At 37.2% G+C, this 13717-nt stretch overlaps 1 pseudogene; it reads right to left on the bottom strand.

The window, feature by feature from the left end:
• Nucleotides 1-6470: 6470 nt before the first annotated feature.
• On the bottom strand, nt 6471-11436 carry LOC127210488 (mitochondrial fission factor-like; annotated as a pseudogene).
• Between the last annotated feature and the right edge of the window lie 2281 nt (nt 11437-13717).

Genomic DNA, 13717 nt, shown 5'->3' with positions numbered 1-13717 from the left:
ATGAAAATAACCTTAATGAAGCAATTACATATTTGGCTTTAGGGTTAGGAGGGCCTATAGTTCTTACAACATTTTATTCCTCCCTTCCATGACTTTCCTTAAGCCACAGATGCAAGAGTTGTACAGCAGATGGTTCAATAGGGATTAGACACCCACATTCATTTATTCTCGGCACTCACTTCAGGGTGTGGGCAGAACACCGTGGCTCAGGAGCCATGGAGGGTTATCACATCATGACTTGCAGAGAAGAAGGGGACCGGGAAGCAAACAGATGTTCCTTCAGAATTATACTTCTAGTATAGGCTCTAGGGTGGGGACCCACTTCCCAAGACTCCATCATCCCTCTGTACAGCACTAAAGCTTGGCAACAAATGTTCAGCACCATGATCCTGTGGAGGACATGTTGTGTTCTATTGTTTAAAAACATCTGGGGAACAAGGAATCAGCCACGTGAGCCCACGCAGGACAGCTACCTAATATAGTCTCATTAGTCGACAAAATACCCAAGAAACTAAAATTTGCACCCTAAACACCTTTAATTTCATTAATAAATTATTTGTCTATGTTTTCAAAAGAAGATGAGAATAATCAGAAAATGAGTATCAGAGTGGACTGTACTCATCCTGACAGGTTACCAAGCATCATGCTAGACAGCAATCACTTTGAAAATTGAAACAGCTAGATAGACACTCCCTATGTTATATGATTAACAATAGAAACGGACATTTTTAAAAACCACTATCAGAACTGAGAAAGGTAAAATCTCTCTGAGTTTCTGTATCAGAGTGTGTACAGAGGAGGTCGTCAATAATATGTCCAATTCTAAATTACCAGAATATATTTCTGTCCTCTGTGTAGCTTCTCTTTTTCTTGTCCTATCCAAATGAACAGAAATATGTTTGGGCCATCCTTTGTCTTTTACTAAACTGTGAGAAATGATAACTGAAGACTACTGGCTATTTTACCAAAGTGCCACAATTTTTAGATCCTAAAAAGTGGGTGACAGTTTGGAATATTGTCACAAACCAATTTTATGTCTTTTACATGGGTATATATGTGGCTGATGGATAGACATTTAAAATACAACATAAAAACCAAGCTTTCACACGAGAGACAGACCACTGTAAGGTGTATCACCACTTTTACTAAATACGTTTCATCTGTGAATCAAGAAAGAAAACATCACCTGAAGCTTAATTTCAATCATGCTGATGTTTACATAGTCACATTTGATCCTTTGTATGGCATTAAAAATGATATAAACACTCAATACCTTTTTGACTAAAATACACTGAAATAATTGTCAGTCACGGCTGAAAGATTTCTTTCTATGAAATGTTGCTATTTATTAGGTAAATAGTTCTTAACTTTACCCATTTTTCTATCAACTGTTAAATTTTACCAATGATTGGCTTTGCATGTGGTGAACACCTTTAAGTCCAGCACTAGAGAGGCAGAGGCAGGCAGATTTCTCTGAAGTCTAGGCTAGTACGGGCTACATTGTGATCACCTATCTGAAAAAATGTTATCTATAAGAAATCTTTTTGTGCTTTCCCATTTGGATCCCCTTCTTCACAGTTGAGTGGAGAGTGGAGACTGACTTTCACACGTACTCTGGTGCCCCATATTTGACCACATCCCCTGGATGGGGAGGCTTGGTGGCACTCAGAGGAAGGATAGCAGGCTACGAAGAAGAGACTTGATACCCTATGAGCATATACAGGGGGAGGAAGTCCCCCTCAGTCACAGTCATAGGGGAGGGGAGTAAGGGAAAAATGGGAGGGAGGGTGGATTGGGAGGATACAAAGGAGGGGATAACCATTGAGATGTAACAAGAATAAATTAATTAAAAAAAAAGAAATATAAACATCAAGCCAAAAAAAAAGAAGAAGAAGAAGAAGAAGAAGAAGAAGAAGAAGAAGAAGAAGAAGAAGAAGAAGAAGAAATCTTTTTAATGTACACTTTCAAGTCACTCTAAGTTAAAACCTCTTTCACACACCTCCTAATGGGGTGTTTTCTCTAATTCAAGGAATCCCATTTAACTGCCTAAGCTAGTGCATGCACATAGGAACTTCTTAATAGCCATTGGATCTTTTCTTCACTATATGCAAACGCCAAGTGGGTGATTTGGCTCTAAAATTACAAAGATGCACCAAGAAAATATATGAAAGGGATAATTTATACAAGATAGAGTTTCGTTCTCATTAGAGTCCTTGAAACTATCTGGAACAATTTAAATTAACCAAATCCCTTCTTAGAGTAAATGACCAGAATCTATTACGAGTTCTATGACTGAGCAGTTCAATGAGTTTTAACTATGCTCAGCTGCCTGATAACTTCCTCAAATGAAATTTTATCTCATTTTTGCAAAGGACTTGAAATTACTTCCAGCAATATAAGAGGTTCATCAGTTTCTATTTATACTTCTTTAATATTTAAGCCTGTGATGGGCATCAGTGCACTGAATGCCCTACAGAGACTTGCAATCTCATTTACATGTTGACTCAACCTGGACTGGCATTTGCCGTAATGATCCAAAGACCTCTTGCACTCTTTAAAAAACTCCTTAATGAGGCACTGGCATTTGTTTGTTTGGAAGGCTGCACTTTATGGTGTTTTAATTACCTCTGTATATTATTGTCTTTTTAATTGCTTGGGGCTATCCATGTTAGGCAAGCAATGGTTCTTTATCAAAAACTGAAAGGAAAACACCAAATAGTGATTATAACTGTTATTCCAACATTGTAGACATGAATTTGCAGTATAATTTACTACTCAATTATCATAAAAATCCTCAATATTCACTTATAGCTACCGTTATAAACTCAGTTTTATTTTTCACCCATGAATTTCCTGTTTAATGATTATCTTTAAATAGTTACATTCTTCATTGTGACTTTTATAATATAGAGGCATATCAGAGTGATCATGAAATTAATTGCCTAAAATGTCAAGAGAAAAGTAGTTGTTTGTTTATAATAATTCAAAGCTGCTGAAATTTGTTTGTCATTTGATTTTAATTCTAACTATAGAAATCCATATAAGTGTTAGATTTACATTTTGTGGACAAAATAATTACAGTAATGATAAAATTCAGAGAAAATAACATACCTATATTCACAATGTAGTGAAATTAAATGATGACATGTACATGTGAAGTCGAGCATCACCGTTCAATATTTTATCACTACACATGTCATAATAAGAATCAATAAATAAAAGACAGAGATCAATTTTTCTATGGATTGCATTGTATTGTTATTATAATCTATGGAATCTCGTTTAATTTTTTGTAAAAACATACTTTGTAGAAAACTAAGATGAAAGTCAGAACAACATATTTCACACAGAAAACTGTTCAATTGTTGGGAGCTGCTAAACTCCAACTGTACAGGTGATCAAGAAGAGTTAGGTGGGTTAGTTTTATTAAGTCCTGCACCAGACTATGACTTCAAAAGCATAAATATTGAGATGCATATATGAAAAGCATCTGTCAAAGAAACTGTTTAATCATCTGGTGAACAGGATGAAACACTTTTCTTTCACAGATAGTTTTCTAAACTCACACTTTATGACTTTCATTTTCCTTTTTTAAAATTTGTATTTAAGTAATTTATTCAGATTACATCTAATTTGTTATCCCCTCACTTGTATCTTCCCGTTCACCCTCCCTCCCTCTTTCATCCTGTTCCCCTCCCCTAGGTCTGTAACAGAAGGGGACTCTCTCCCCAACTATAAGATCACAGCCTATCAAGTCTCTTCCTGGTAGCCTGCTTACTCTTCTTCTGAGTGTCACCAGGTCTCCCCACTAAGGGAAAGAGGTCAATTAAGGGGCACCAGAGTTCCTGTCCAAGTCAGTCCCTGTTCTCCACACAACTGTGGAGAGTATGGTGGCCACTAGCTAGAAATGGATAGAGGTTCGAGTTTACTGCATGCATTGAGCTTGGTGGTACAGTAGTTTGAGCTGGGTCCAGATCTGCCAGCCTTAATGATCTTCTTGTAGGTGTCTAGGACCCTCTGGATCCTTCTTTTCCCCATTCTTCCTTACCTCTCTTACCTCAAGTCCCAATAGAAAGTCCCAGTATCTATCCCAATCTCCAGTAAGTGAAGACTTCCAGGGGACATCTCTGTTGGGCTAGTGGCCAATTATAAGTGAGTATATGTCATGTGTATCTTTATGGGTCTAGGTTAACTCACTCAGGATGATCATTTCTAGTTCCATCCATTTGCCTGCAGATTTCAGGACTTTCTTGGTTTTAATAGCTGAGGAGTATTCCATAGTGTAAATGTACCACAATTTCTTTATCCACCCTTTGACTGAGGGACATTTAGGTTGTTTCCAGGTTCTGGCTATTACAAATAAGGCTGCTATGAACATGATTGAGCATACTTCTTTGTTGTGTGGTGGAGCATCTCTTGGGTATATTCCAAGGAGTGGAATAGCTGGGTCTTGAGGGAGCTCTATTCACAGTTTTCTGAGAAAGCGCCAGATTGATTTCCAAAGTGGTTGTACAAGTTTATCTTCCCACTAGCAAGGAAGGAGTGTTCCCCTTTCTCCACATCCTATCCAGCATATGCTATAACTTGAGTTTTTTATCTTAGCCATTCTGATGGGTGTGAGATGGGGTCTCAGAGTCGTATTGATTTGCATTCTCTGATGACTAAGGATGTTGAGCATTTCTTTAAGTGTTTCTTAGTTATTCAGTATGTCTCTGTTGAGAATTCTTTGTTTAGTTCTGAGCTGCATTTCTTAATTGGGTTATTTGGTTTGGTAGTGTTTCATTTCTTGAGGTCTTTATATATTTTAGATATTAGTCCTTTGTCAGATGTAGGGTTGGTGAAGATCTTTTCCCAGTCTGTAGTCTGTCGATTTGTTCTGTTGACAGTGTCTTCTGTCTTACAGAAGTTCTCAGCCTCATTAGGTCCAATTTATTAATTGTTGACCTTAAGGCCCAGTTTGTTGGAGTTCTGTTCAAGAAGTTGTCTCCTGTGCCAATGAGTTCCAGGCTCTTACTCACTTTTACTTCTAACAGATTGTCTCTGATTTATGTTGAGATCTTTAATCCACTTGGACTTAAGTTTTGTGTGTGGTGATAAATATGGGTCCAATTGCATCTTTCTACAAGTAGATAGCCTTTTAAATCAGCACCATTTGTTGAAGATGCTATCCTTTTTATATTGAATAGATTTGGCTTCTTTGTCAAAAACCAAGTATCCATATGTGTGTGGGTTTATTTATGGGTCTTCAATTCAATTTTGTTGGTTAACCAGCCTGTTTCTATACCAGTACCATGCTATTTTAATTACTGTTGCTCTATAGTACAGCTTGAGATGGGGTGAGGAGATTCCTCCAGAGGATATTTTATTATACAGGATTGTTTTAGCTATTCTGGGTTTTTTGTTTTTCCATATGAAATTAAGAATCTATCTTTCAATGTCACTAAAAATTGTGTAGGTATTTTGATAGGGGTTGCACTGAATCTGTATACTTCTTTTGGCAAGATGGCCATTTTTACTATGTTTATTCTTCTGATCCATGAACAAGGGAGATCTTTCCATCCTCTGATGTCATCTTCAATCTCCTTCTTAAGAGATCTGAAGTTTCTTTCAAACAAGTCTTTCACTTGCTTGGTTAGAGTTATTCCTAGATAATTTATAATGCTTTTGGTTATTGTGAAATGTATAGTTTTACCAATTTCTTCCTCTGTACAATTGTCATTTGTATACAGGAAGGCTACTAACTTTTTTTTAAGTTAATTTTGTATCCAGACACTTTGCTGAAGGTGTTTATCATCTGTAGGAGGTCTCTGGTGGAATTTTTGGGGTCATTTGTATATACTATCATATCATCTGCGAACAGGGATAATTTGACTTCCTCCTTTCCCATTTGTATCCACTTGATTTATTTTATTGTCCTATTGCTCTGGATAGAACTTCAAGAACTATATTGAAGAGAAATGGAGAAAGTGGACAGCATTGCCTGGTCCCAGATTTTAGAGGCATTTCCTTGAATTTCTCTCCATTTAATTTGATATTGCTATTGGCTTGCTCTATATAGCCTTTATTATGTTTAGGTATGTGCCTGGTCCCTACTCTCACTCCTGAAGATCAGATACTGTGTGTGTTCGGTGCCACCTTGGATCCTCCACCAACTGTCATTTCTGTTTAGAGAATTTGCTGTACAGACTGATGAGGCAAATTTTTTTTTATTAAAAATAAACAAACCTAGGGCTTATTTACAAAAACTTGCAAAAGGAGCATGTGTAGGCCCCGCAACAGAACTGGCTGACTGGAGATCAGCAAGAAAAACAGGCCTTTACTACAGACACAGCTCCTTCCTTCACTCCTGAACAAGTTCATTTTGTTGAAATAGAATAATGGCATACAATACAAAGAAAGAAACACTGAGGTTTGCAAATACTTTGGATTTCCATGTGTTGAGACAATGTATGTGAATGCCGAGGCTAAATCTAGCATTGGAACCAGAGCCAGCTATTAAGCAGGCAGAATGCTACAGTAATTGAATACATGACCATTTCTCTTTTAGCACACTCTCTACCCTATTCTTCCAGAAGTTGTAAACATATACCACAGTCACATCATCTGATGTTCCTTCAATGGCTGCATCTATGTTTGAAATACCATATCTGATGTTGTCATGATGCGGATTAGAAATGGCGGCAGCTGACCCGCCACGTAACATAGGTCTTTCACAACTTATCTCGTTTTGTCTTCTCACAATGGAATCATTGCTGATCAACTGTCCATTCTGGTAAAAAAGCCTTTACATTTATAGAACTCTCTCTCTTTTTAGCCTGCCAATGGCTTGAATTTCTTCATTTTGAGGAGTTGGAAGTGGTCTTTCTAAGCCGAGGAGATCTAGTGGTCTCTTACTGAGAATGAGCAACATGGAGGTGTTCTCAGTGCCAGAGCGGAATGGATGAGGTCTAGATCTGCTGGTCTTGAAAATGAAACATCTTCATTATCTCCTGCAACAATGATCAGTCCTCTTTGGGACTTGCATTATCGCACTGGCGTTTGGAACTCCTTGGAAGCTGTGTTCCAGATGAGCATTTGGCGGTGCTTTTAGTTTTCCTGGGACCCTCATTCACTGACTAATATGTTCATTGTATTCCATCTCGAACTGAATTCAACTAATTTCTGCCACCTCAGCAGCAGTGGGGGAAGGAAATGCTTCCCCACTCACCCTTCTAAATTGGAGAGGGATCCATAAATCCAAGGAGATGTAGTCGAAAGAATGTTGCCCCTAAATAAAAAATGCTTCATCATGATGTGTGTGTCACTGCCCATTTTCTTACTCATTTTAATAGAGCAAATACACATCAAAAATAGCTATTAAATATGGGTACCATGCAGTTGTTTAATTTACACAATTGTCCTATAGATCTGAACTGTTATTTGGAGGTATACATAACAAGATGGACGTTGCTTTTCCAGAAATGTTAAACAACGGGATTGCTATTTGGCACTATCTGCTTCTGTGCTTCATATTAAATTGTTAAAATTGCTCCAGTGTGCATATGCTGGATTGAGAGCCGCTTTTGTCCCCTGGCCACACTACAGAGTCCCTGGAAAGAGGGCTACTGCCAGTTGCTTCCTGGGTGCTTGGGAAAAGGCAGGCAGAGGCCTTTGGCAGAGCGCAGCAAGGCTCCCAGGCAAGGAGTAGCGTATTTAAAGCAATGGCATTATGAATAGAATAAAAATGTATTAGAAATTACTCCGTAAGTCATTATTAAATATTGAAATATCTTCTATCAATCTAAAAACATAATTGCAAATGAATTTAGAGAGAGCAGATGCTAAAAGTGTCTAGGCTCTGTGCATGCAAGGAAGAACTTGGGAAACAGTAACAATAGATATGGGCTAGTTACAGCACTAAGGAAACTCCCTCAGTGGCAATGAAAGGCTAAGTGGAAAATAACTTATATTAAGGCAATATCTCTTCAAGATTAATAAAATTTTTGGCAAGTGAAAAACAAAAATATCTTAGGAAATATCTTAAATGTGATAATATAGCTTAATATAATATTTGATTGATAATAAAAACAATCAAAACAAGAACTTGATATAAAACCAATTTCAGGTACTCAGAACGACTGAATTTGATGATGTTTTTTAAATTTTCGGAGGAATTTCAGGTTGACTTTGGAAAATAACATTCTGAGATACAGAAGGGAGATTCTAACCACAGGGAATAATACCCAGGTTTGATACATGTTTCTTCAATTATGGTTTAAGAAATAAACCACAAAAAAATGTCATCATCTATGATGTTTTGAAGTGAGAACATTTAAAAATAATTATGCGAAGAAAAAAAGAAACACATGAAAATCAGGTAGAAAGACTTTGAAAGAGATACAGTTTCTAGAAAAAACTTCTACAGTCTCTGTCAGAGGTTATTGGACAATGATAGGGAACTTAGAGTGGCCTTGGAAACTGAGTCTTCAAAAACTAAGTTGTAGTTTCAAAGTTATTTATAATAGTTGAAAGTATGTGTGTGACAGTGTTCAATCAACTTAATCTATCTTTAAGTTTTCATTTTAAATCTGTAGCTCCCTGAGTTTATTTTCTAAGTTTCAGTCCTCCAGATATTCAGTAGGAAGAGTCAGCAGGAAAGGGGAACCTGGAGCACAAGATTTCTTATAGTTCTGTAGTTATTTATATACTAGAGAATCAACTACTTATTATTTTAGGAAAAAGGATCAAGCAATAATTAAGATTCTTACATATAAAAGTAACGTAGGATAAGAGCCTATCATTTCTGTACAATTAACATGTCAGCTGTAGAGACATGTGCATATTTATTGTAAGAATTCTGTGTGTGTGTGTGTGTGTGTGTGTGTGTGTGTGTGTGTGTGTGTACACTTATGTGAGTACTTGCAATCAACAAAGACTTTTTATTTGGTACTTTATTTGCTTCTTATCACTTCTGGAAGAAATGAACACAGACTTGATATCCTACACAACAAAAACACTGATGGCTTCTGGGATCATTTTCACTAAATGAAAATCCTGGTCTCTCTCTCTCTTATTGGCCCATATGTGCCCTCCTCCTTTTAAACTTCTTGCTATCTGCACTCCCCTTTCTGTTTGTGGCCTTCTGTTACTATTATTTCTGCCTTCGCCCTCACATCGTCTCTGGTCTTCCAACTTCCCTATGAAGACTTTTGTGAAAACAAGATGGTGTAGAGAGTCCAGAACAATTTCTCATGCCAAGATCATCAAATCAATCCCATTTCCAAACTTCCTTTTTCCGTGTAAGGGACTGCAGGTAGTCAAGGGTCAGGAAGTAGATGCTTTGGAAGTTGTATTTTCTGCCTATCACATAGTTCAAAATATAATCTAAAAAACAATATTCAGGTTCAGGAGTTACAGTACTTTTTACCTGTTTGGCCTACAAAGCAAATAGTTGACACAGGGAGACTGAAACATACTTTAAAGCTGCCAGCACTTCGCCGGGCAGAGTCTGAACTGATTCTAATCTACTCATAAACTAAACAAACTACTCTAAACCTTATGACATACATATATTCCAAGCACTTGCCACTATGACCCATGGGCTGGTCCTCGTCAAGTCCCCTCCTCTTGTCCTTCAACAGTCAAACTCTTTCCCCCCCCCCCCTCCTGGAAGTTCCGCCTGTCACTTCTTGTCCTTCTGCACAGCTGATTGGCTAAAAAGCACTTTATGGATGGTTGATGCATTCACTCAGCATTCCTCCACAATTCTCCCTTTTAGTCTAATAAAAAAAAAAACCTTTTACCTATACATTTATATCATTACACCAATATACAATATATATATATATATATGTGTGTGTGTGTGTGTGTGTGTGTGTGTGTGTGTGTGTGTGTATATATATACAAGAACCGCAAAACAAATGTTATATTTATGTTATACTCATAATATTTTGCTGTCTTCAACCACATTAGAGATTTGAGAAGGAATAAAATTAATTAGCTGGGGGCTGGAGAGATGGCTCAGCGGTTAAGAAGACTGACTGCTCTTCCAGAGGTCATGCGTTCAATCCCCAGCAACCACATGGTGGCTCACAACCATCCACAATAAGATTTGGTGCCCTCTTCTGGCCTGCAAGTGTACATACAGCAGAACACTGTATATATAATAAATAAATATTAAAAAAAAATCAATTTGCTGAGCAAATAGGAAGTGCAGGCTAGCAGCCTTTCCTACCTGAACAGTGACTCGAAACTCTAACATCTTCAGCCTTCTGGCCCACTTTATCTGACAGACATGTTTGTGAAGCAGGGACTATTGACTTGCTTATGCTGTCTTGGCAGAGTTGGGCCATCAACTCCACCTGCATCCAAGTTTGCCTATTTAAGGTAGAATTCTGTCTGTGGCAGAAAATAAGGAAATTTTTTGCCCAGTGGCTTGTTTGCCACATCTGAAGCCATCTCCATAGGGAAGTTCCTTGATACTCATTACCTTCTTTGAGGCAGGCTGGGTGTTGCCAGGAATCAACATGTCTCATTTTCAAAAAATCTTCAGAACAAATAAAATTTCTTTAAATGCCATATTCTGTAGGTCTCTGAGGTTTTTGAAGACTTAATCTAAATATTTTACCTTATCTATCTATTAAACCTAAGATGTATAGTCTTGTGATAAAAGTGAATAGTACAATGGTTTAAAAGTAAAGCTATTTTATAACAATATCTAATATCCTATACCAATGAATTAAAACTAGCCTTGTGAGTAACATTCAGGTCTAAAATTATTTTATTTTTGTCATTTTTTTCTCTAATCAATCTGAGGCATTTTTCATTTAGACAAATAATTATAAGGATTTGTAGTTTTGAAATGTTGCCATATAAAATGGATCCTAAAAGTAAAAAAGCTGTACTCATTAGTAAGTCTATTTTTATTCTTCCAGATGTCATACTAATTGCATGTTTATTTTCAAAACTCATTACATTGGTATTGGTCAGAGATATGAAATGTACAATTTCATTATCCCAACACGACTCTCTTTGTTCTTGGTGGTTGTAAAGCTCCATTGCACAGTAATAAGAATTTAATGGTAGAATGCCTCAATTAACCGCTGCTATCTGAGGAATGTTTGTAGCTTAGTACTCATTGCTATTATCTGTAGATGTGCATATTTGGGCAGGATGATTTTAAAGGTGAGCAGAGTGTCATCAGGAAACTGCAGGTTAAGAGAATGGCCACCATCACGTTGCTGAATCAGTCTGAAGCAAGTGGGTTTGTATCCATGTGAATTACCTTTAATAATGACATATATCAAGGTAATTCAGGCTTCATGGCTCTATTAAGGAGCCTCCCTTCTTTCGTAGATGAGCTTTATACTTTCTCTGATGTCTTTCTGACTCTCCTTTATCTTTTGCATAAGTTAATTCGTACTTTGGATAGCGCAGGTGACATTTTGCATATCTCATCTTGCAGAACTTTCCCCTATATTTGAATTTAGATTCAAGCTGAGATACGGATATAATTACCTCTTTAGATAGAGGTCTAATTCTGGGCAACTTAGTAACTTATTTCATCTCTACAAATGTGGACAGAAAATGCTAAAAGCCTAATAGCAAGTATTTCCAATGAGAATTATGATGTCCTTCTTTCTTCTTTTTCCTCCTTTCTCCAGTGTAGTTGGGTGTATGCGGTATATCTGTGTTCTTGTATGGATGTATGTGTGCACCTGTCCATGGTCGGCCAAAGGATGACACTGGGTATCATTCTATAGCACGTTCCAGAAAGGGTCTCCCTGAATGTAGAGCTGATTCAGCCAGAGCAGTTAACAAGTTCCCCCCGGTCACTAACCTACAGATTTGATACCATGTTCTTATCTTCAGAGTTCAGAGACTCCTGGAGGCCCACCACTCCCACCTATGTAAGTGATGCTGGAATTCCAAAGTCATCTGTGTGTCTACAGGGCAAGAACTTTATCCACGGTTCCATCTCTTGAGACTCATTAGTTTTGGTTACAATGGTTAAAAACAGAGCGTTTTCTATATAGTGTCTCATCTTAAACATTGTCTTAGAATGCTTAGAAACAATTCTAATTTTAGTTACCTTGATTATAAGCAACATGTTCCATGGCATTGGTGTTTCCATAATGTGTGGGTCTCCTGCTACAAATAAGCTGCACCATAGTCTCTCCTGGGCTTTTTTCATGGTGACAAGTTTCAACTGTGTGCATGATCCCTTCTATCCTGGGCTGCACCAGTATCCTCTTCCAGCTTCTCATAGTGCCAGAGGTTTGCTCTTCTCCATGACCTTTCATACCTTTAAAGGCAGTAATATCTGGGCCTCTTACACATGACTAAATTTAGCATCCAGCACGACATACTACCTTGGTGACATCTGAAACACAGCTTCTATGTGTTGACACTGAGGAAACATTTGCCAGATTACTTCACTGCAATGATACGGCTCTATTGATTGTCACTACTTTCTCAGCTCCAGTGAGCCAGCACCAATTGTAGCAGTAAAAAAAAAAGTTTCATGTCAGTGGTCCTGATTTCTCATTATTCACTGCTGATTCTTCAGCACCAGAAAACCAGAGCCACAAATCATTAATTCAAAATATCAAACACAAATGGACCTAATAGAATTTTTCAGACACTGCAATTTTCCCTCTGAAAGTCCTTAAGTCATGCCTCCATGATCGGCACTGCTGTAAGCATTGCTGTCTTCAAATCTCTAACAAAAAACTCTCTTAACTCACAATACTTAGTAGTTTTTTGAGCCTGAAGTTCTGAAGTCCTTCCACATTTCTCCCCAAGACAAATGACAACGTCAGGTCGAGGACAGGAATATCCCGCTCTTGGTAGTAATTTTTTTTTTTTTTTTTTTTTTGCAGTCAGGGTTACTGGTTCTCTGCTGAAACACCATGGCAAAAAGCAACATAGGGATGAAAAGTTTATTTGGCTTGCATATCCTAACTCATAGTTAATTGATGGAAGCCAGGACAGGAGCCCAAACCAACAGGGAACCTGGAGGCCAGAGGGTATGAAGAAGCTTGGGAAACACTGAAAACAGAAAGAAAGTTATCACGCTATTCCTGCACATGTCTTTACATCATGTACACAGCATAAAAATTTGCTGACAGCAATATTAAAATGCTCCATGTTGATTATATATTGTAAAGATTGATAGATAATATTTACTTAGGAAAGCTTAGACATAGAATTCTCTTATGGTAGAAACTTATATAAAAGCAAATGTAATATGTTAAATTACACACACACACACACACACACACACACACACACACATATCAAGGAATCCTCTAGACAATCTAATGAATCAATTATAAAATAAATAGTAGTTTTCTGTATTTCTTTACCTATTTAAAATGTTTTTAGTATTAGTTTACATTAGCTCATTATAGGCGAGCAACAAAACTCAGCTCATATAATGACAATTTGCTACCAAGCTTAATGACCTGAAACCAATATTCAAAAAGATGTATGGTGAGAGTAGAGAAATGATTTCCAAGTTACTCTTGGGCATATGCTCACCTCCTACCACACAAATACAGACACATTTTTTAAAGTGTAATTTAAAACAGTTGTAACGTCTCTAGTCTCAATATGCATACGTACAAAAATATTTGCATATTTATGTGTTTGTATGAAGTCACCATTGTTCAGTAAATTTTTAATGTTTGGAATGTGCCCAGTAAAATCTAGGTTGCAATATAGTATTGAAAATTAA

The sequence above is a fragment of the Acomys russatus genome, chromosome 28 (genome assembly GCF_903995435.1).
Source record: "Acomys russatus chromosome 28, mAcoRus1.1, whole genome shotgun sequence".
In the NCBI taxonomy this organism is placed as follows: domain Eukaryota; kingdom Metazoa; phylum Chordata; class Mammalia; order Rodentia; family Muridae; genus Acomys; species Acomys russatus.
Note: the sequence above shows the minus strand (reverse complement) of the source record. Positions and strands in the feature narration are given on the sequence as shown.